This window comes from Mustela lutreola, chromosome 18 (genome assembly GCF_030435805.1).
Source record: "Mustela lutreola isolate mMusLut2 chromosome 18, mMusLut2.pri, whole genome shotgun sequence".
Taxonomy (NCBI): Eukaryota; Metazoa; Chordata; class Mammalia; order Carnivora; family Mustelidae; genus Mustela; species Mustela lutreola.
This window is the reverse complement of record NC_081307.1, coordinates 2,955,121-2,976,155: the sequence shown is the minus strand read 5'-3', so window position 1 is coordinate 2,976,155 and position 21,035 is coordinate 2,955,121. Positions and strand designations below refer to the sequence as shown.

The following is a 21,035-nucleotide window of genomic DNA, read 5'->3' as shown; positions in this document are numbered from 1 at the left end:
TATGAACTGAAATAGTTTCAACAATGTTGGAGTGAGTATTGCAAAACCAACTGAATCAGGTGGCGTTAATTTTGGCGGTATTTGTTTGTTTAAGTTTCCTATGCCTTTTTCAGTCAATTTTATGACTTCTTATATTCTTATGTTTCCATAAAATTTTCCATTTCTTCGAGGTTTCTATTTATATTACCAGAGAATAGTATACAATAATTTCTTATAATTTTTCTAATTTCTAATCTTCTTTCTCTCTGTGGGTATATTATTTCTCTTTCTTGGTGTTGATACATTTGTATTTGCTCTTTCTGTTTTTTCATCACTCAGGCTTTATGGAAGTTATCTATTTATACAAATAATGGAGAACTTGATTCTGTTGTTACATCTGCTATTTTTATTTTTAAAAATTTTTAATTATTTAAAACTCTTTTTTTTTTAAATGGGCTGCACTAACTATATTAATATTTACCTTTGGGTGTTTTTCACAGTTTTCTCAAGAGGCATTCTTAATTAACTCATTTTTAATTTATTTTATTTAAATTGAAGTTAGTTAGCATGCAGTGTAGTATTGGTTTCAAGAGCAGAATTTAGTGATTCATCCCTTATATATAACACCCAGTGCTCATCCCAACAAGTGCCATCTTTAATTCCTATCACCCATTTAGCACATTGCCCCTACCTACCTCCCCTCCAACAACAATCAGTTTCTTCTCTTAACTATAGAGTTTCTTATGATTTGCCTCCCACTCTGTTTTTATCTTATTTTATTTTTCCTTCCCTTCCCCTATGTTCATCTGTTTTGTTTTTAATTTCCACATGTGACTGAAATCACATGGTATTTGTCTTTCTCTGACTGACTTACTTTGCTTCACCTAAAACTCTCTAGATCCATCCATGTTGTTCCATTCATCTGTCGCTAGACATCTGGGCTCTTTCCATAGTTTGGCTATTGTGGACATTGCTGCTATAAACTTTGTGGTGTAGGTGTCCCTTAGGATCACTACATTTGTATCTTTGGGGTAAATAAGCACTAATGCAAATGCTGGGTCATAAAGTAGCTCTATTTTCAACTTTTTAAGGAGCTTCCATACTGTTTTCCAGAGTGGCTGCACGAGCTTGCACTCCTACTAACTGTGTAAGAGGAATGGTTCCCCTGTCTTTGCATCCTCATCAACATCTGTCATTTCCTGACTTGTTAATTTTAGTGGTTATGACTGGTGTGAGGTGGTATTACATTGCGGTTTTGATTTGTATTTCCCTGATGCAGAGTTATGTTGGATATTCTTTGTCCAGAGCATTCATATCTGTTGACATTTGTATGCCTTCTTTGGAGAAATGTTTGTCATCTGCCCATATCTTGTTTGGATTATTTGTTCTTTGAATGCTGAGTTTGGTAAGTTCTTTATAGATTTTGGATATTATCCCTTTACCTGGTAAGACATTTGCAAGTATCTTCTCATATTCCATGGTTGCCTTTTAGTTTTGTTGACTGTTTCCTTTGCTGTGCAAAAGCTTTTTATCTTGATGAAGTCCCAATAGTTCATTTTTGCCTTTGTTTCCCTTGCCTTTGGAAACATATCTAGCAAGAAATTGCTGCAGCCAAAGTCAAAGATGTTGCTGACTGTATTCTTCTCTAGGATTTTGATGGATACCTCTCTCACATTAAGGTCTTTCATCCATTTTGAGTCTATTTTTCTGTGCAGTGTAACGGAATGGTCCAGTTTCTTTCTTCTGCATGTGGCTGTCCAATTTCCCCAACAGCATTTGTTGAAGACTCTATCTTTTTCCCATTGTTTATTCTTTCCTGCTTTGTCTAAGATTAGTTGACCATAGAGTTGAGGGTACACTTCTTGGTTCTCTATTCTGTTCCATTGATCTATATGTCTGTTTTTGTGTTATCACCATACTGTCTTGATGATTACAGCTTTGTAATAGAGCTTGAAGTCCAGAATTGTGATGCCACCAGCTTTGGTTTTCTTTTTCAACATTCCTTTGGCTATTCAGGGTCTTTTCTCCTACCATACAAATTTTTGGATTATTTGTTCCCGTTCTGTAAAAAAAAAAGTAGATGGTATTTTGACAAGGATTGCATTGAATGTATATATTTCTCTGGGTAGTATAGACATTTTAACAATATTTGTTTTTCCAGTCTATGAGCATGGAATATTTTTCCATCTTGCTGTGTCTTCCTCAATTTCTTTAATGAGTGTTTTATAGTTTTCTGAGTTCAGTTACCTTGTCTCTTTGGTTAGGTTTATTCCTAGGTATCTTATGGTTTTGGGTGCAGTCGTAAATGGTATGGATTCCTTGATTTCTCTTTTTTTCTGTCCCATTGTTAGTGTATAGAAATGCAACTGACATCTCTCCACTGATTTTGTATCCTGCCACTTTGGTGAATTCCTGTATCAGTTCTAGAAACTTTTGGGTGGAGTCTTTGGGTTTTCTTTGAGTATCATGTCATCTGTGAAGAATTGAAGCTTGACTTCTTCTTTGCCTATTTAGTTGCATTTTAGTTATTTTTGTTATCTGATTGCTGAGACTGGGACTTCCAGTACTATGTTGAACAACAGTTGTAAGAGTGGACATCCCTGTCATGCTCCTGACCTTCGCGGAAAAGCGCTCAATCTTTCCCCATTGAGGATGATATTCACGGTGGGTCTTTCACACGTGGTTTTTATGATTTGGAGGTATGCTCCCTCTATCCTTATATGTGAAGTTTTTAATCAAGAAAGGATGCTGTATTTTGTCAAATGCTTTCTTTTTGTATCTATTAAGAGGATCATATGTTCTTGTCTTATCTTTTATTAAGATACTGTATCATATTGATTGATTTGCAGATGTTGAACCACCCTTACAGCCTAGCAATAAATTCTACTTTGTCTTGGTTTATAATCCTTTTAATGTACCTTTAGATCCTATTAGCTAAAATCTTGGTGAAAATTTTTGTGTCCATGATCATCAGGGATAGTAGACTATAATTCTCTTCAGTGGTGTCTTGATCTGGCTGTGGGATCAAGGTAATGCCGGCCTCATGGAATGAGTTTGGTAATTTTCCCTTCCATTTCTATTTTTTGAGACAGTTTCAGAATAATCAGTATTAATTCATTTTTTAAAAAAGATTTTATTTATTTGACAGAGATCGTAAGCAAGCAGAGAGGCAGGCAGAGAGAAGGGGGAAACAGGCTCCCTCCTGAGCAGAGAGCCCAATGCGGGGCTCGATCCCAGGACCCTGGGATCATGACCTGAGCCAAAGGCAGAGGCTTTAACCCACTGAGCCAACCAGGCACCCCATAAGTATTAATTCTTTAAATGTTTGGTAGCATTCTCCTGGGAAGCCATCCAGCTCTGGACTCTTATTTGTTGGGTGATTTTGATTACTTCTTCAATTTCCTTGCTAGTTATGGGTCTGTTCATAACGGGTTTTCTAATTCTTCTTGATTCAGTTTTGTAGTTTATGTATTTTTAAGAATGTATCAATTTTGTCCAGATTGCTTAATTTGTTGGTATATAATTACTCATTATATGTTCTTATATTTTTTATTTCTTCAATGTTGGTGTGATCTTTCCTCTTTCATTTGTGATCTCATTTATTTTGGTCCTTTGTGTTTTCTTTTTGATAAATCTGGTCAGGGGTTTATCAATTTTATGAATTATTTCAAAAAACCATCTCCTAGTCTCATTGATCTGTTCTACTGTTTTTTAAAATTTCTATATCATTGATTTCTGCTCTAATATTTTTTTCTTCTCCTGCTGGATTTAAGCTTTATTTGCTTTTCTTTATCCAGCTTTTCTTTATCCACAAATATTTATAATATAGGTGTAATCTTAGTTTGAATATTTGAGACTTTTCTTGCTTCTTGAAGAAGGCTTGTATTGCTATATACTTTCCTCTTAAGGTAGTCTGTGTTGCATCCCAAGGATTTTAGACCATCATGTTTTTAGTTTCATTTGCTTTCACATATATATTTTTTAATTATTCTGTAATTTCCTGGTTGACACATTCTTTCTTTAGTAGAATGTTTTTTAACCTCCATGCATTTGTAGTTCTTCCAAATTTTTTCTTGTGGTTGACTTCCAGTTTTAAAACAGTGTGGTTTGAAAATAAGCATGGTATGATATCAATCTTTTCATATCAGTTGAGTTCTGATTTGTGACCCATTATGTGACCTATTCTGGAGAATGTTCCATGTGCATTTGAGAAGAGTGTGTATTCTGTTGTGTTAGGGTGAAATGCTTTGAATGCCTTTGTTTCCTTTTGATCTTCTGCTTAGATGATCTGTCCGTTGCTGTGAATAGAGTGTTATAGTTCCCTACTATTACTATATTATTATAAATAGGTTTCTTTAATTTTGTTATTAATTGTTTTATATATTTGGCTGGTATCAAGTTAGGAGCACAAATATTTATACTTATTAGCTTTTTTGGTTGAATAGACCCTTTTATTATGACAGAATGTCCTTCTTCAACTCTTATTACAGTCTTTGGTTTAAAATATAGTTTTTCTGATATAAGGATGGCTACTCCAGCTTTCTTTTGATGTCATTGGCATGATAAATGTTTCTCCACTCCTCATTTTCAATCTGGAGGTGTATTTGGTTCCAAAATAAGTCTCTTGTAAGCAGCGTATCGATGGGTCTTGTCTTCTTTCTTTCTTTCATCTATTCTGATACCCTATGTCTTTTTATTCAAGCTTTTCCATTTATTCAGAGTAATTTTTAAAAGATAAGAATTTAGTGCCATTTTATTACTTGTCATGTCACTCTTCCTGTGGAATGTCTCTGTTCCTCTCTGGTCTTTGTTACTTTTGGGCTTTTTCTCTACTCAAAGGATTCCCCTTTAATATTTCTTGCAGGGCTGGTTTAGTGTTCAGAAATTCTTCCAGTTTTTGTTTGTCCTGGAAACTCTTTATCTTTACTTTTATTCTGAATGATAACTTAGCTGGATATATTTAGCATGCTAAATGAATATATCATGCCAGTGCTTACTGGCCTGCCAGCCTTATGTGTCTACCCTTGTAAGTTAAGGACCTCTTGTCCTGAGCTGCTTTCAGGATTTTCTCTTTATCTTTGAAATTTGCAAACTTTACTCTTATACGTCAAGGTGTTGACTTATTTTTACCAACTTTTGAGGGGGATTCTTTGTGCCTCCTGGATGCCTGTTTCCTTCCTTAGATTAGGGAAGTTCTCCCCTATTATTTGTTCAAATAAACCTTCTGCCCCTCTCACACTCCTGGGAGACTTATTGTCCAGGTACTTTATGGAATCGCTGAATTCTTTAAGTTTCCCTTAGTGATCTAATAGGTCTTTTTTTTCCAGCTTCCTTATTTTCCATCATTTTATCTTCTATATCATTGACTTGCTCTTCTGCCTCGCTCATACTCTTTTTTATAGTCTCCATTTGGGACTGTATTTTTATAATGGCATTTTTTATTCAACCTGACTAGATTTTAGTTCTTTTACTTCTACAGTAAGGAATTCTCTAGTGACTTCTATGCTTTTTTGAAGCCCAGCTAGTATATTTATAATAATTTTAGGTTCAAGTTCAGACATCTTACTTATATACATATTGATTAAATACATAGGAGTACTATCTCCTGATCTTTCTTTTGGGGCGAATTTCTCCATCTAGTCATTTTGGTCAGGAAAAAAAAAAAAAAAGGAAGAAGGAAAAATAAAACAACAACAACAATGACAAAAACTTCAGGAAGTGTTTCTGGTGTAGGCTGTGTACACACCTCTGTCACACTTTGGCTGCTCTTTCCCACTGATCTGTCCTCTACAGAGTTCCTCTTTGATTATAATGGGGACTGTTTGGACCTTTAACTGGGTGTACTTTGATTTGTTTGTCAAGATAAGCTTGTTAAAGCAAAGAGAAGATAAAAGAAAAGAAGTTAAAAAAAAATAATAAACCTGATCCAAAACAAGAAGCATGAAGGGCTAACTCATAAACTGACTTGCCCTTGTAGGGATGTCCCTGCCAGGTGTGGGGTTGGGGGGGTGGTTCAGATTTAGTGTACAGGGCTTCAGCATGCACTGGAGGTACTGTGTTTTTCTCTGAAATCGGATTGTACTATTGGACTGGGGGAGGGGCATAGAAGGGTGACGGAGGAGGAAGAATTTGGTGTCACTTTTCTCTCTTATCCCTGTGGAGTAGAACCCCTGACCACCACTGTTCAGGAGGTTCTCTGAGAAAAAAGAACAATCTCCTGTGCCCCAGCTTTTCATCAGTTCCCTGTCCTTAACCTGTTTGTTCCCAGACTGTGGGTGCACATAGAGTTGCCAATTTCCTGTGTTTGATCTCTGGCTGGTGGCTGGGATTCAAAACACCAAGTTTTAAAGGGCCTGGCACAGTGTGGGCCCACTCCCCTCCCCCAGAGGAAAGACTTTCTTCAAGCACCATCTAGTCCTGAAAAAGCACAGTGTGCTTGCTGAGGGTAGAGTTTATTATAATGCTCAGCAAAAAGCTGGAACCAGGTTATCTGCCCTCTGCACACGACTCAGCCCCCTACTCTGCTGTGTCCCAGAAAAGTGGTCATACAGAGGCATACAGTGAAAAACAGCAGCCAGCTTAACTGCAGTTTGCCCAGGTCTCTGCTCTCTGGTCAGTTCTGCAGCAGAAAAGCAGCTTCTCTGAGTGCACACAGAGGTTTAAGATTACTGTGGCTCACAGTGTAAAGTTGTTAAGAGGTTTTTCTGCCCTCTGTGCGTACCTCTGACCCCGCTATTGAGCACCACTCAGTGGCTCCCAGTTGGACTTTTGTCCTTGGAGAGGGCAAATACACTCTTCTAAATGTACTCCAAGAAGGGGAGTGATCTCTTCCTGTGTCACACAGTGGATCTCACACCATGGCTTATTGTGCAATCCCTACCCACTGTGTTCTCTTCCACTTTCTCCCTCTCCCTGACTTTGCTCCTCAAAAAGGGTTCCCTCACCTTCATTGTGGGTGGTTTTCCTGTCCCCCAGTTCATGGCTCCAAAGCTCACAACTGCCACATTCTCTCCCACCAACTGTGCGGATTGTTTTCTTAGCCCTCAGATCATATTCCTAGTTGTTCAAAATGATTGGATGTTGATCTAGCTGTGTTCAAAGGACAAAAGAAGCCCAGAGTCCCCCTATTTTCTCTGCCACCTTAAATTTCTCACTGATGTCATTTATGTTTTTCCCAGATTGATGAATGGATTCATGGTTTTAAATATAAAATGATGTTGTCTACAAAGACAAAAGAATACAGTTACATTTTACAATGTAACTAACATTTTAAAAATATGTTCTCTGTATTTCCAGTTCTTATATTTCTTCCTTGAATTCCTAACTATCCAAATGACACTTGGATGTATAGTTGTCATCTCAAACTTAAGTTAGTCAAAATAGAACTACTTATTTCCCCACTTCCGTTTTTTATGTTTAACCTATCTCAGAAAATGGCACATTATCTACTCATTCACTTGGTAAAGCAAATGTGCAACATCTTTGATTCTTCTCTTTTATAGCCCTTATTGGTTTCACTTCCAAAATATGTACAACGCAAGTCTAAACCACTCTATGTTCCTTGGACTCTTGAAGCAGCCTCTTAACTCGTGTCTGCCAACACTCTTCCCTCTTAGAGCCCATCTGTTCCATCCTCTGCACTTTAACCAGTGACCTTTTAAAATTTTTTATTTTTTTTTAATTAACATAAAATGTATTATTAGCCCCAGGGGTACAGGTCTGTGACTTGCCAGGTTTACACACTTCACAGCACTCACCATAGCACATACCTTCCCCAGTGTCCATAACCCCACCACCCTCTCCTTAACCCCCTCCCCTGGCAACCCTCAGTCTGTTTTGTGAGATTAAGAGTCTTTGGGGCACCTGGGAGGCTCAGTTGGTTAATCAGCTGCCTTCGGCTCAGGTCATGATTCCAGGGTCCTGGGATTGAGCCCCGAGTTGGGCTCCCTGCTTAGCGGAGAGCCTGCTTCTCTCTTTCCCTCTGCCTGCCTCTCCACTTACTTGTGCTCTCTCTCTATCTCTCTGTCAAATAAATAAATAAATAAATAAAATCTTAAAAAAAAAAAAAAAGAGTCTTTTATGGTTTGTCTCCCTCCCAATCCCATCTTGTTTCACTTAGTCCTTTCGTATCCCCCAAACCCCCCACGTTGTCTCTCAACTTTCTCATATCAGGGAGATCATATGATAATTGTCTTTCTTTGATTGACTTATTTCGCTAAGCACAATACCCTCTAGTTCCATCCATGTCGTCGCAAATGGCAAGATTTCATTTCTTTTGATGGCTGCATAGTAATACCACATATTCTTTATCCATTCATCTGTTGATGGACATCTAGGTTCTTTCCATAGTTTGGCTATTGTGGACATCAAACTAGTGACTTTTATTTATTTATTTATTTGACACAGAGAGAGAGAGAGAGAGAGAGGGAGAGAGAGAGAGAGAGATCACAAGTAGGCAGAGAGGCAGGCAGAGTAAGGGGGAAGCAGGCTCCCCTCTGAGCAGAGAACCCAATGTAGGGCTTGATCCCAGGACCCTGAGATCATGACCCCGCCGAAGGCAGAGGCTTTAACCCACTGAACCACCCAGGTGCCCCAAACCAGTGACTTTTTGAAACTTAAATCAGATCAGGTCAACTTCGTGCTTAAAACAGTGAACTGACTTTCATTACACCTAGAATTAAACCCATCTTGTTTCTTGCCTTTACATTCACTTCTTCCTGAGAAAGTACTTCACTAGATATTTCTATAGCTTCCTTCTGAATGCCCCTGACACACTCAGTTACTGTACTTTTGTTTTCTTCATCATAATTAACAGCACTCATATGAAGCTACTTATTTGTTTCCATATTTGTTGTTTGACTTGCTAACCCCTCCCATGCCCACACATTAGAATGTAAGTTCCTGGAGAGCAGAGACTTTGTTCTCTTCACTAGCATATCCTAGAGGCTTGTATAAGGCCATCACAGCAGGCATTCAACAAAGGTTTGCTCACCAACTGACTTCCTCTCCATTCTTTTCTCCTCACACATACGGACAAGAGAAACCATACTAACATATACATCATGCTGTTTTTCCTCCTCGGATGTTCTCTTCTTGTTTCTTCTTTTGGTGTTAGGATTTTTCCAGACTCAAATCCTCAAAAATGAGGATTTTTCTAGATGCATCTCAACATCCTTACACTAGAGGATTCTCAATTCAGACAGTAGTACCCTTAATGGGCTTATGTTTGCTGAGTTGTATTTATGCAATGTCCTTGGCTTTTATCAATGAACGTTTAATAAAATGCCATATAAAATCTATTACCTTTGTTATAAGAGTGTTGTAGGAGACATGGTTTCTACTATAATTCTCAGTGACGCTAATAAAACTCCCACTTGAAAAGTTTGTTTGAGAAAATAGTTCTAAGACTTGTTTTCCCCTTTATGAATGGGTTTGTATTTTCCTTTATGACAATAAATATTATGCAATTGACCATGATTTCCTTTTCTCTTTGACCACCAGAGAGCTCATACATGTCAAAGTATGGTGTGACTCAACTCTTACCCTTCTTCTCATTGTTCTTCTCCTTCTCTTCCTCCTTCTTCTTGTTCTTGTTTCTCTCCTTCTCGTTGTTCTTCTTCTCCTTCTCGTTGTTCTTCTCCTTCTCCACCTCCTCCTTTGCTTCCTCTTTGTCTTCTTCTTTCTTCTCCTTCTTCTCTTTCTCCTTCTTCATGTATAGTTAACATGAAGCTGCTATTTTTGGACTAAATTTATTTTTCCTCTGGTCTTGATTTTTCCTACAATATTTACATTTTCCAAACAAAATTCACTTGAGTAAATTTGAAAATCTAATTTGTTTTATTAGGTGATTCATGAATCAGGCACCATCTCATCCAGCAAGCAGAAAGATTCTGCTTAGAGGTAGTGTACAGAATGGAAGATTTTTATAAGGAGGATAGGGAGGGGTGTGTGGGTGGCTTAGTTTCTGCTCAGGTCATGATCTTGTGGTTGTGGGAGGGAGACCCATAAAGGGCTCTGAACTCAGCATAGTGTTTGCTTCAGATTCTCTCTCCCTCTGTTCCTCTCTGCATGTGCATGCTCTCTCTCTCTTTCAAATAAATAAATAAAAATTTTTAACAAATCTTAAAAATAAATAAAATCCTAAAAAATCTTTAAAAATCTTTAAAAAGTTTTTTTAAAAAAGAAGGTGGGGAAAAGAGTGATTAGCAAAAGAAAAGAAAGAATAATTTGGGGCCAGAACATTTTTTCTTGGGGGGGGGGGGAAGGGTTTTCATCATGCCGATTACCTCACTAGGACTAATCAGAAAATTTTAGATCGACTTTTAAAAGGTCACATCAGGGGGAGAGGTTAAAACTGTGATTAAGTCTTGATTGGCTGTTGTGGGGAGTAAATTATTGCATTTGGGGATTGGTTTTTCTCTTTCAACAGTTGTGAGGATTAGAGGAGTGGATATACAGTGGTTAAAATGATGCCTGGACTATATAAAGTGCTCAGGAAAGTTCGTGATTATTATTATTACTATTGTATTATATTTACTTCATGTGATTGATTCTCCTGATTTGTCCTGAGCTCCATTAAGGCAGAAACTTTGTCTCATTTACTCCTAGTGTGTAGTAAAGTGCCTGCAATCAGCTAGGCATTCAATGAATATTATGGAAATTGTTTAGATTAAAAAAACAATCTGTTTCATGATCATAGAATATTAGGAAGCAAATTTAGAGAGGCAGGGTGGGATGGATTTTGGAAGACTTTAAAAGCCAAGTCACATTTTCATTTAATGTCAATTAAGTAAGATTAATAATGGAGTGCAGATCTCATTGTATATGGGGTGGGATAGGGTCACGAGGCTAATGAGCTATATCTCTCTTTGTCAAAGGCCCCACAAGTAATCCCTCCATGTTTCTAAGGCTCTAAGATTTCTGTTGTGTTAAACTTATTCACCAGGACTTGGTTGCAGTGAACTGAAAGTGATGCAAATTCTTTTGCCAGCAGGAGCCAGCAGAGCTTGTCCCAGAGCTGGAAGATGTAAGTCAGGGGCAAGGAAGGGTGAGCAGGGATATGAATAAAGGCAAGACACAAGTCCTCTCCCTCAAGAGAATTGAATGCTCGTGATTAATCAGATTGAAATCATCTCCTATGACAATCCTGAGGATTGGCAGGGGGCGGTGGGCGGGGGGGGGGGTGACACACAAAAAAGTTAAACGTCAACCAGTGCTAATAGAGGACAGTCCCATCTTCTCTGTGGCCATGAAGACTGCTGCCCTGTGGACATGAGCCAAAGTCTTCCTTTAGCACAAGCTGAGACTCTTCTGCCCTGCAACTAGTTTTTTATTACCAGTCTATGAGGGATTTGATTCCTGCACCTAGAAGGTGAGGAGAGATGTGGGCAGAGGAGCCAAGGGGTTATGGACTTAGCAGATTAACTTCTCTGTTCTAGAAAGCTGTTGATGGAGAGGGATTCTCCCTTCTGGTGGTAGACTCCAGACTGTTTAGAGAAGGAAGGGAAGAAGTGAGAGTTAGAACGAGAAGCCCTCCCTCCCTCCTCAGGAGTATAATCTGTTAGTAATCTCTCTAATACAAGGACAAATATTTAAGAAGCATGATTACTGCTAATATCATCCTTTTATTATTTTTTTTTCAGAATGCGAACAGCTGTAACGTTTTATAAAGTTTTCTAAAAGTTTATTTTCTAAGTCAATCATTTCATTCATTCATTTTACAATTCATTTAATTCATAATGCAGAAAAATAGTAGCAAATATGTTATATAGTAACCAGAAACAAATAATGACTCTTGGATTTAACTACTCCATACATTATAGCATACCCCATTACATGGTATCTGAAGGTTAGCCATTCTCCAAAACTTGCAAATAGAAGCTCCATTAACACATTAATTTGTTAAAAATTCACTGATTATTTTAAATGTGTTAATGACAAAAATCAGCAAATGGATTTTTAAAAATACCTTGATTTTGTATAGAGGCACTCAAATAATCCAGAAAAGAAAATTTTCCATTTTTTTGGTGAAAATACATAAAGGAAACCTCATTTAAAATGGAGTCAGGTAGCCCAGAAGGGGGAGCTCTCATGCATGTTCCACACATTGCTGTTGAGCGAACCAGGAGGAAGAAGGAAAACAAGAATCATTTCAACAAAGTGAGAGCACTTTTCTTTTCTTTTTAAAAATATTTTATTTATGTATTTGACAGACAGAGATCACAAGTAGGCAGAGAGGAAGGCAGGGGCTGGGGGAAGCAGGCTCCCTGCTGAGCAGAGAGTCCAAAGCAGGGCTCCATCCCAAGACCCTGAGATGATGACCTGAGCTGAAGGCAGAGGCTTAACCCACTGAGCCACCCAGGAGGACCAGGAGAGAACTTTTCACAAAGAAATTAATCTGCCTTTAAGGAAAGAAGACCCCCTCCCCTGCCTCAGCAACAATGGGTTAGCCGCAACCCCTCTCAAACTCTTATTCTCCAATACAGTTTTGTTCAAAACAACCCTTCTCAATTACCTTTTTAAAAAGTCTTTTAAAATATTTTAATTCTAATATAGTTAACATGCAGAGTTATATTAGTTTCAGTTGTACAATATCGTGATTCAACAACTCTGTACATTACTCAGTGCTCCTTGTGATAAGTGTATGCTTAATCCCCTTTACTTATTTCACACACACCCTCACACACACACCCTCACACACACACCCTCACACACACACCCTCACACACGCAATTGCTTTTTAAAATGTGATAAAAGCTGACCTACCCTGTGTACATTCAGACTTGCCTAGGATTCATCATAACTTACTTGTTTGGAATTGCAATTCCTCTGTTATTCTCAAATAGACTCATGTCTTTTCTTTTCTTTCTTTTTTAACTTTAAAAAACTGTCCTTTTTTCTGTTTAAAGGTAAAGTGTCCTAAGTTAAAATCAAAGTGCACAGTTTCTTAGGAGCCTTTGCGTTTGGGTTCTACGACTAGACTTGCTTAGATGGTTCTTGTCATGATGGGTCCAAGAATATAAATCACGGCCACCATGATGAGAGGATATTCTATCCTTTGTAGGAAATAGCGATATCCGTTAGTAAAATGCTGGGTTTTACAAGGTCAGAAGTAAAATAAGTTTGTTTTAGTTTGGGCCACCTTCATTCTCACAGGATTCTCTGGCACATGTGGGGTCATCAGCTGTGGATTCAGAAGTTCTGTGGGTTCTTTGATTATGTAAAATTAGCCTTAATTGACCCGTATACATGCTCTGCGAAGTTTGCTTTTTACAGAAGTTGCCGGAAGAAAAGAAGCATTTATCTGTTCTCTGTAACACTTTAAAATATTTAGAACAATGCTGTCCACACTGGGGCTTTCAGCAAATTCTTGATTTACTGAAAAAATCTACATAGATAAGAAGGCAAAGCACTAATAGCACCAAATTCCTTGACTCATTGTATTTAGGTAATATGCCCTAGATTTTGATATCATTTCAGATTTGCTATGCAGAACAACCAAACAGAAATGAAAAAAAGGGATAGATTCAATTGCTCTCTGGTAGTAGATAATTAAGTGTGAAATTTCTGGGGTTTGGTGACAAACCAGAACATGAAACTCTCTGGTTATAATCTTAAAGTTAACTCAGACAAAGGTGTCTAAAGTAAAAAGTGAAGCAATTTCAGTAATTACATTTATCACATAAGAAAAAGTCAATTGTTTAATTGTTCTCCTTACTTTATTCCCACTAATTGTTTACCTTACCTTACTTCCAGTAATTCTCTTAACCCTGTACTTTGGTTTCTTTACAGGGTTTTGGTCACATTTCAAACACATGGCAAGGACCAGCTACAGTGGTAATTTGGGTCAGATGACAAATAGGGAAAATATTGTTGGCATTTTTAGTTTTTCTACTTTTCTTTAATAACAGTAAAGACTTAACTATAAATACATAATACATAAATTTATGTATGTACATATGGTGAAGACATAACGATAAATACATAAATACATAAAGTACAAAATACAATACAAAATACAAAGTACAAATTACTTCAAAGGCCATGACATTAGATTACCACCATCTGTATTTTTAGAAAGCACTCATGTTACCTGTGTTCTTAAAATAATACGTATTGCTTATCTATGGTAAATTAAAAAAAAAATACACTTTCAAAGAAGATACATGGCTTTTTTGTTTTGTTTCGAGTTTTTTTAAAATTTCTTTTTTTAATTTCTTTTTTTGTGTGTGTTATGTTAGTCACCAAAAAATACATTATTAGTTTTTGATGCTGTTTTCCAAAATTCATTGTTTATGTACAACACCCAGTGCTCCATGCAATCAAGTTTTTTTTTTTTAAGATTTATTTTTTGAAGATTATTTATTTATTTATTTATTTAAAGATTTTACTTATTTACTTGACAGACAGGGATTACAAGTAGGCAGAGAGGCAGGCAGAAAGAGGAGGAAGCAGGCTCCCCACTGAGCAGAGAGCCCGATGTGGAGCTCGATCCAGGACTCTGGGATCATGACCTGAGCCGAAGGCAGAGGCTTTAACCCACTGAGCCACCCAGGTGCCCCTAAGATTTTATTTATTTATTTGAGAGAGAGCAAGAATGAGAGAGAGAGAGAGAGCATGAGAAGGGGGAGGGTCCAGAAGCAGACTCCCTGCTGAGCAGAGAGCCCGACGTGGGATTCGATCCTGGGACTCCAGGATCATGACCTGAGCCAAAGGCAGTCGCTTAACCAACTGAGCCACCCAGGCACCCCGCAATCAAGTTCTTATTTTAATTCCAGTTAGTTAACATATAGTGTCACATTAGTTTCAGGAGTAGAATTTAGCGATCCATCACTCCCATGTAACACCCAGTGCTCACCACAACAGGTGTCCTCCTTGATACCCATCACTCATTCAGCCCATTCCCTGCCCACCTGCCCTCCAGCATCTCTCAGTTTGTTCACTATAGTTAACAGTCTCTGTTGGCTTGCCTACCTCTTTTTTTCCTCTTCCCCATGTTTATCTGTTTTATTTCTTAAATTCCACGTATGGTATTTGTCTTTCTCTAACTGACTTATTTTGCTTAGCATAATACACTCTAGCTCCATCCACATTGTTGCAAAAGATAACATTTTATGCTTTTTGATGACTGAGTAATATTTCATTGTATGTGTATATATCCCACAACTTCTTTATCCATTCATCAGTCAGTAGACATTTGTGCTCTTTCCATAACTGGCTATGGTTGATTATGCTGCTATAAACATTGGGGTGCATGTTCCTCTTTGAATCAGTATTTCTGTATCCTTTGGATAAATACCTAGTAGTGCAACTGCTAGATCATAGGGTAGTTCTATTTTTAACTTTTTGAGGAATCTCCAAACTGTTTTCCAAAGTGGCTTCACCAGTTTGCATTCCCACCAACAAGATACATGGCCTTTTGAATATGTCTTTATTTTGTATAGTACAGAATATGGATTTTTATTTATAAAACATATTCATATATTAATTAATTCATAATTTTGCCCTTGGAATGCTAATAAAAAAAATCAAAAGAAGTACAATAGTTAAAATTTCTTAAATTATGTTTTAGTTATAAATAACTGTCATATTACCTCTCTAAAACATAACTTTGTCTAAAATATTCACCACTCTCAATAGCCTAAAAATGTAGCATTGAGGATAACTCAAATTACATGCTTATTATAAAAACAATGTTTTAGAAAAAGGATAAAGTGGATCTTTGCTTTTAACTTTAAATTCTGACTCCTGAACTTTGTTAGTAAATTTACTCTTTTCCTTCAATGAATATCTTATAGTAAGCACCACACAATAATTTGAAATTATAATTATGAATTGCACTACACTGGAGTGCCAAGGTGGCTCAGTTGTTAAATGTCTGCCTTTGGCTCAGGTCATGATCCCAGGGTCCTGGGATCAAGCCCCATATTGTGCTTCCCGCTTGGCGGGAAGCCTGCTTCTCCCTCTCCCAGTACCTCTGCTTGAGTTTCCCCCCTTGCTGTGTCTTTCTCTGTTAAATAAATAAACAAAATATATTAAAAAAAAAAGAGAGAGAGAGAGAGAGAATTGTGCTACATTAACACAGGCACTCCTAGAAAAATGCATTGTAAGCAGGTGTCTGGACTAAGATTTGTGCAGCTGAACCCTTGTCTCCCATCGCACAATGCAAAATTGTACATGATGCATGGCCCTGACAATTAGGCAAAAGATACTATTACTGAAAGTCTCTCAAATATATTTATTTTTTCATGAAGCTTCCTGGTATTAATTTAATTAAAAAGTTACATCATGTAAGTATTAAATATCATTGCATAACAGGGAGGAGGAGGAGCATGTAGGACAATGTTTCTTCTACAATCAAAATTAAAAAAGATTTCACCAACAAAAATGAGACTAAAAGTGACTATGAACTCACCAACTTTGTGATGGAAATGAACAAGACAGATTTCCCATTCCATAGGGTTTAAGAAGCAAAGGTGACTCCATAGGCTTTTCACTTGTGTGCAAAGAAAGCAAAAGCATCCATTATGAGATGCACCCAAAGATTAAGTACAGCTTCAAGAGGAGGAACACACATGTTCCTATGAAGGCTACAATTGTGGCTACAACATTGACAGTCAATTAAAATCGAAGGCATATAGAGATGCTGTCATGAACATTCTTACTCCCACTTGACAACTTTAATTATATTTGTGAGATTGTCATTTTTAAGAATGATATTGGTAGGATATGACATCATCTGTTAAGTGATAGTCCTAGGCTCATTTGATGAACAATGGAAACCTCCATCAGGCAGTTTCAAGGTTGTAGTCATGGATTTCTTCTCTGAGTAGAAGGTATATACTTTTATAGACTCTCATGTTTGCTTTCCCTCTCCTTCTTTCCTTCCATCCATCCTTCCTTCCTTTCTTTTTTTTCCCTTTCTTTCTCATGGTTCATTTTAAAATGCAGAATAAACCCTAACAACACATATTTTCTTTTATTTCCAGTCTGTTGTGGTAGACCCCTGATATCTTAAAAAAAAAAAGTTAGAATTATAAGAAAAACTAACACAATATTTGTTAAAAAGATATTCCAAAATGGGTCTGGAACAGACTTAGATCTAGGAATTGTTTTATAATGATCTCACCAATGTAAGCCTGGACTATCATTCTGTTAATAGTCAATGTTCTTATTTTATCCAAGCAAATGATTATTGCATTTCCTGTGGTTTCAAAAGCTTCCAAGTATCTGAGTAAGTTATCTTTTGTTATTTTCTTTACAGAATAAGCCAAGAAAAGAGGGATTGCAAATGGAAGGTTTTCTAGGATAGCCATCACCAGCACCGTTATTCCAATAGTGAAAAACTGAGCAACATATTCTATGTAAACTGCAGTGCAATCTAAAGTCCACTTGTTCTCCCCAGCTCCAAAAATCCAAGGTACAAAGTTAGTCCTTAGGAAGACAAAGTGAGAAAAGCCATTAGCAAACCGTACTTGCCAGTTGCCTTATGGATAACCTAGAGGCTGTCTTACAGGATCAACTACTCTTTGGTGTTATTAATGTCTCAGCCTGCCGCATTTGTCTTTGCTTTCCTGGATTGTTTTGCCCTCTCTGGTCCTATGAAAATCTGTTTTCTTTCATAATTTTTGTTTTTTGTTTCATAAGTCAGCAAAGACAGGAGGAGGCTACTTTGGAGCTAAGGCCAGCTGTGGTCACCTAGGACCCAGAAGCAACATAGGGTCTCAAGTCAGTGTCTTCGTCACCATTTCCTACTGTGTGTTGAGGATGCTCTCCTCCATCTTGAGCTGGTGCTGGAAGATCTGCAGCTGGTCCACTGCAGACTATTGTTCTAGTGAATCTGCACCATTTCTCCCACTGCTAGGTCCATCATGAGGACCTCTTCCACCTGGAGTCCAGCTGCACAGCAAATCTCTTGTGGGCCTTTTTGATGCACTTCTCTGGGCTGCAGAACTGTCCCTCTTTCCTCTCTGGTCATTGTAGATGTCACTGGCTGCACATGCACCACCCTTTTCCACTTCCACATTCTAGAGTGGCTGGCAAGCGCAGCTGTCAACCCAAGCCACTTGCGGCACATCTTCATGTGCCTGCTCATTGCTGGCCGTTTTTCTTCGGTTCCTTTCCCTTTTCTCCAGTGCACCCTCAGGCCCTGGCTGGAAGGACCCCCTGTGCCCTTTTTCTGCATCCCCAGCTACTTCCAATAAAGTTGAAAATACCCCTCTTCCAGTTCCAGATCTCACCCCCTCCGCCCCCAACTTCCCCGCCTCCACCCCCACTACAATGCCAAGTCCTTCTGTCACACATGGCAGGCTCTCAGAATGCTTCAAAGACCACAAATGCCCAAAAGGGAACAAGCAGAGACTGTTGATTCAGAGCTTGCTTTGGCTAGGAAGTTAGTCACTGTCATGCCAAAGACAGACTCAAGGGTAGGCAAGGAGGGGGAAGACTTTATAGTGGAAAACAAGGAAGGCTTCAGGTGGGCCCCAGTTAGTCTGTTGACCTGGGTAAAGAGACAAGTGATCAGTTGGGAAGCATATTTGGCTTTCTCTGGTTGGTTCTGAGTTGGAAGCTTTGCACAGACAGGGAAACATTAGGAGAGCTTGCTTTTATTAATCAAATCTTGACCTTTTTGGTCTGGCTGGTGCAGAGATCGTGGGTCAGTGTTCTATTTTTATATGGTCTGACCATGATCCCTTTGAATATTGTCACCCACCAGTCATCCCCTCGCTTCCTTTGGCCATCTTCCCAAGTAAAGGCTGTCATTGGGAGTTTCAATAGGAACTCACCTTCCAAGATGCTGGGGTTTAGCATTTTTTTCCGAGAGAAAAAGCTCCAGATGGTACACCTGGTCCATGTAGCCTGTGCCCAGGGCTGTGTTTTTTAGGCCTTCAGCTCTGTGATGCAGAAGGGTAGTGGACCTCTTTAAGTTTTAGAACTGTGAAACTAGCCCAGCTCTCTTAGTTCTATTGCAGGGCAGTCAGTGCTTACCCCAAACCAAATATTGTCTGTATATGCATTACATTCTCAGGAACAGTAACTAAAAAACTGAGTACGCACCACAGGCAAGATCCACCACATTGGATGAGGTAGGGTGTGGTGGACATTCTGTGGCCACAGCTTTGGTATTTATCCAGTTTCTGTATTCACACAGCTCCAAATTCACTTTTGTTATGGTCTTTTTTCTGTGTCTGAATGACCACTAGGGTATAGGAAAATATGTTACACTTTGTTACCCGGAGCCTTGGAACATCTTACACAACCTTGCATCCTTGAGGAATGATGTTTCGTCTTCATCTTTCCTCTCTCTCCCCGCATCTGGTTAGCAGCAACTGACAGTCCACTGGTGATTCACTGGATGCTATTTCGTTTGTTCAGTCAGCTGTTTATTAATCTGTAACTTCCTGTTAAGATGCAGGGTGTGCTTTTTAAAGAAACCTTACACAGCACAAGTTTTATTTTGGGACTGGCTGTACTAATATAAAAAGAGGATCTGGGAGAGGTACTTAGTCTTGGAAACTTTTTTTTCAGCAAAATTTTATGGGCACTTACCATGTGCCTGGCACTGTTCAGTGCACTGTAGTGCAGGAATGAATGAGATAGCTCAGCTTCCAGAAGTTTACCATTTACTCCAGGGAGACAAGCATAAGAAAGTGTGGTAAGTACAACCATAGACGTGCAAGGTATGGCGTGAGGCAAAGGAGGAACTGGAAAATTCCAGGGAAACAGAAGGGTGAGAAAGTTTTTGTAGTAGAAGCTCTAGAAGGCAATCTAGGAAAAATGTCCAACAAAGATGTCAAAGATGTGACCAAAATGGTGACAGTATAAAAGGACAGATTGGACAAGGAAGAGCTGGAAACTAGGCAAATTATTCGAAGTTTATTTAGATGGTTGTTAAAATGATTTAGGCAAGAGATGATAAGGGCTCAACTGAAGACTGAAAGAGAGGTTGCAGAAAAGATTTGAGAGAATTTTTTACAATGGTGTGGGACAGTGGGAGGTGAGGAAAAAAAGATTTGAGCAACGGTTTTTATTTTAGTATTTCATGTTGCCTTTAAATAGAATGGGAAAGAAGGAGAGCAGGTGAGTTGGGTGATGGCCATGGAAACAATGGGTTCACTTCTGGACCTGTTGATATTCAGGTACCATGTGAGGACATCATTCGTTCATAGCAGATCATCAGCAGACCATCTTTAATAATGTACCATGATTAGGTAACCCAAGATTTCTGTTAAAGATGTCCGAGGGTCTAGCTATTGTTCCTGGATGTCTATAGTACATACTTGTTTCTGCTCTCTGATTTCAGACTGTGTATTTTACATTTACTTAAAAGTTGCTGCAAAAATTTGGTGAATATCTGTGAAAGGCAGGGTCCAAATTAAGAGTACATTTTCATAGACTTCACAAAGGTGTATGCTAACCTTGCTCCCAGTCTTCTAGAACTCCCCAAAGTATAAGACTATCCTACTCCAGAAGACTTACAGAAAGCTGGGGCTCTTTAATTTATATCTAAATCCTGAAGTGACCCATAGCCAGACATGACCAGCTATAACCCATGTCTGTTCGACTAGCAGTCATTAAGACAACATGCAGTTTTAGGCTATGGGGATTATAGAAGTAATATATTGTATTCATTCAGAGACTTTATGGCCAAGCTGAGGAAGAAATGATTAACAAAAGTAAACAATGAGAGAGTATTATAGGACAGAATGTAATTCAGTGCTATATTATGGGTTAGAGACTTGGATACTGAACAGTTTTAAAGTATGCACAATACCTTCTCTTATCTGTATAGCACTCAGCAGCTTACCAAATCTTTGTAACACACATTCAATCTTTCTTAGGATCCTGGGAGGTTGATAGAAGGCAGATATTAGTATAATTGTTCACATTTCCATATGTAGAAATAGGCTCATAGGATTTAATTATATTTCCCAATTCTCCCAGCAAAAGCAGCAAAGCAGAGTTTTGAACGCAAGTTGGCCAACTTAAAATCCAGTGGGAAGGCAAGTTCGTCAAATCCAATGGGAAGCTTGTGTTATTTCATGGAGTAAATGAGA

General features: G+C 38.3%; 1 protein-coding gene across 1 annotated transcript in view; it reads left to right on the top strand.

Moving 5' to 3' along the window:
• Window positions 1-19,489: 19,489 nt before the first annotated feature.
• PSD3 (pleckstrin and Sec7 domain containing 3) overlaps window positions 19,490-21,035 on the top strand; it is a 769,411-nt gene continuing 767,865 nt past the window's right edge. Inside the window, exon 1 of the mRNA XM_059155883.1 lies at window positions 19,490-19,633. The gene's annotated coding sequence lies outside the window, so the exon portion shown is untranslated. The remainder of the gene's footprint in view (window positions 19,634-21,035) is intronic.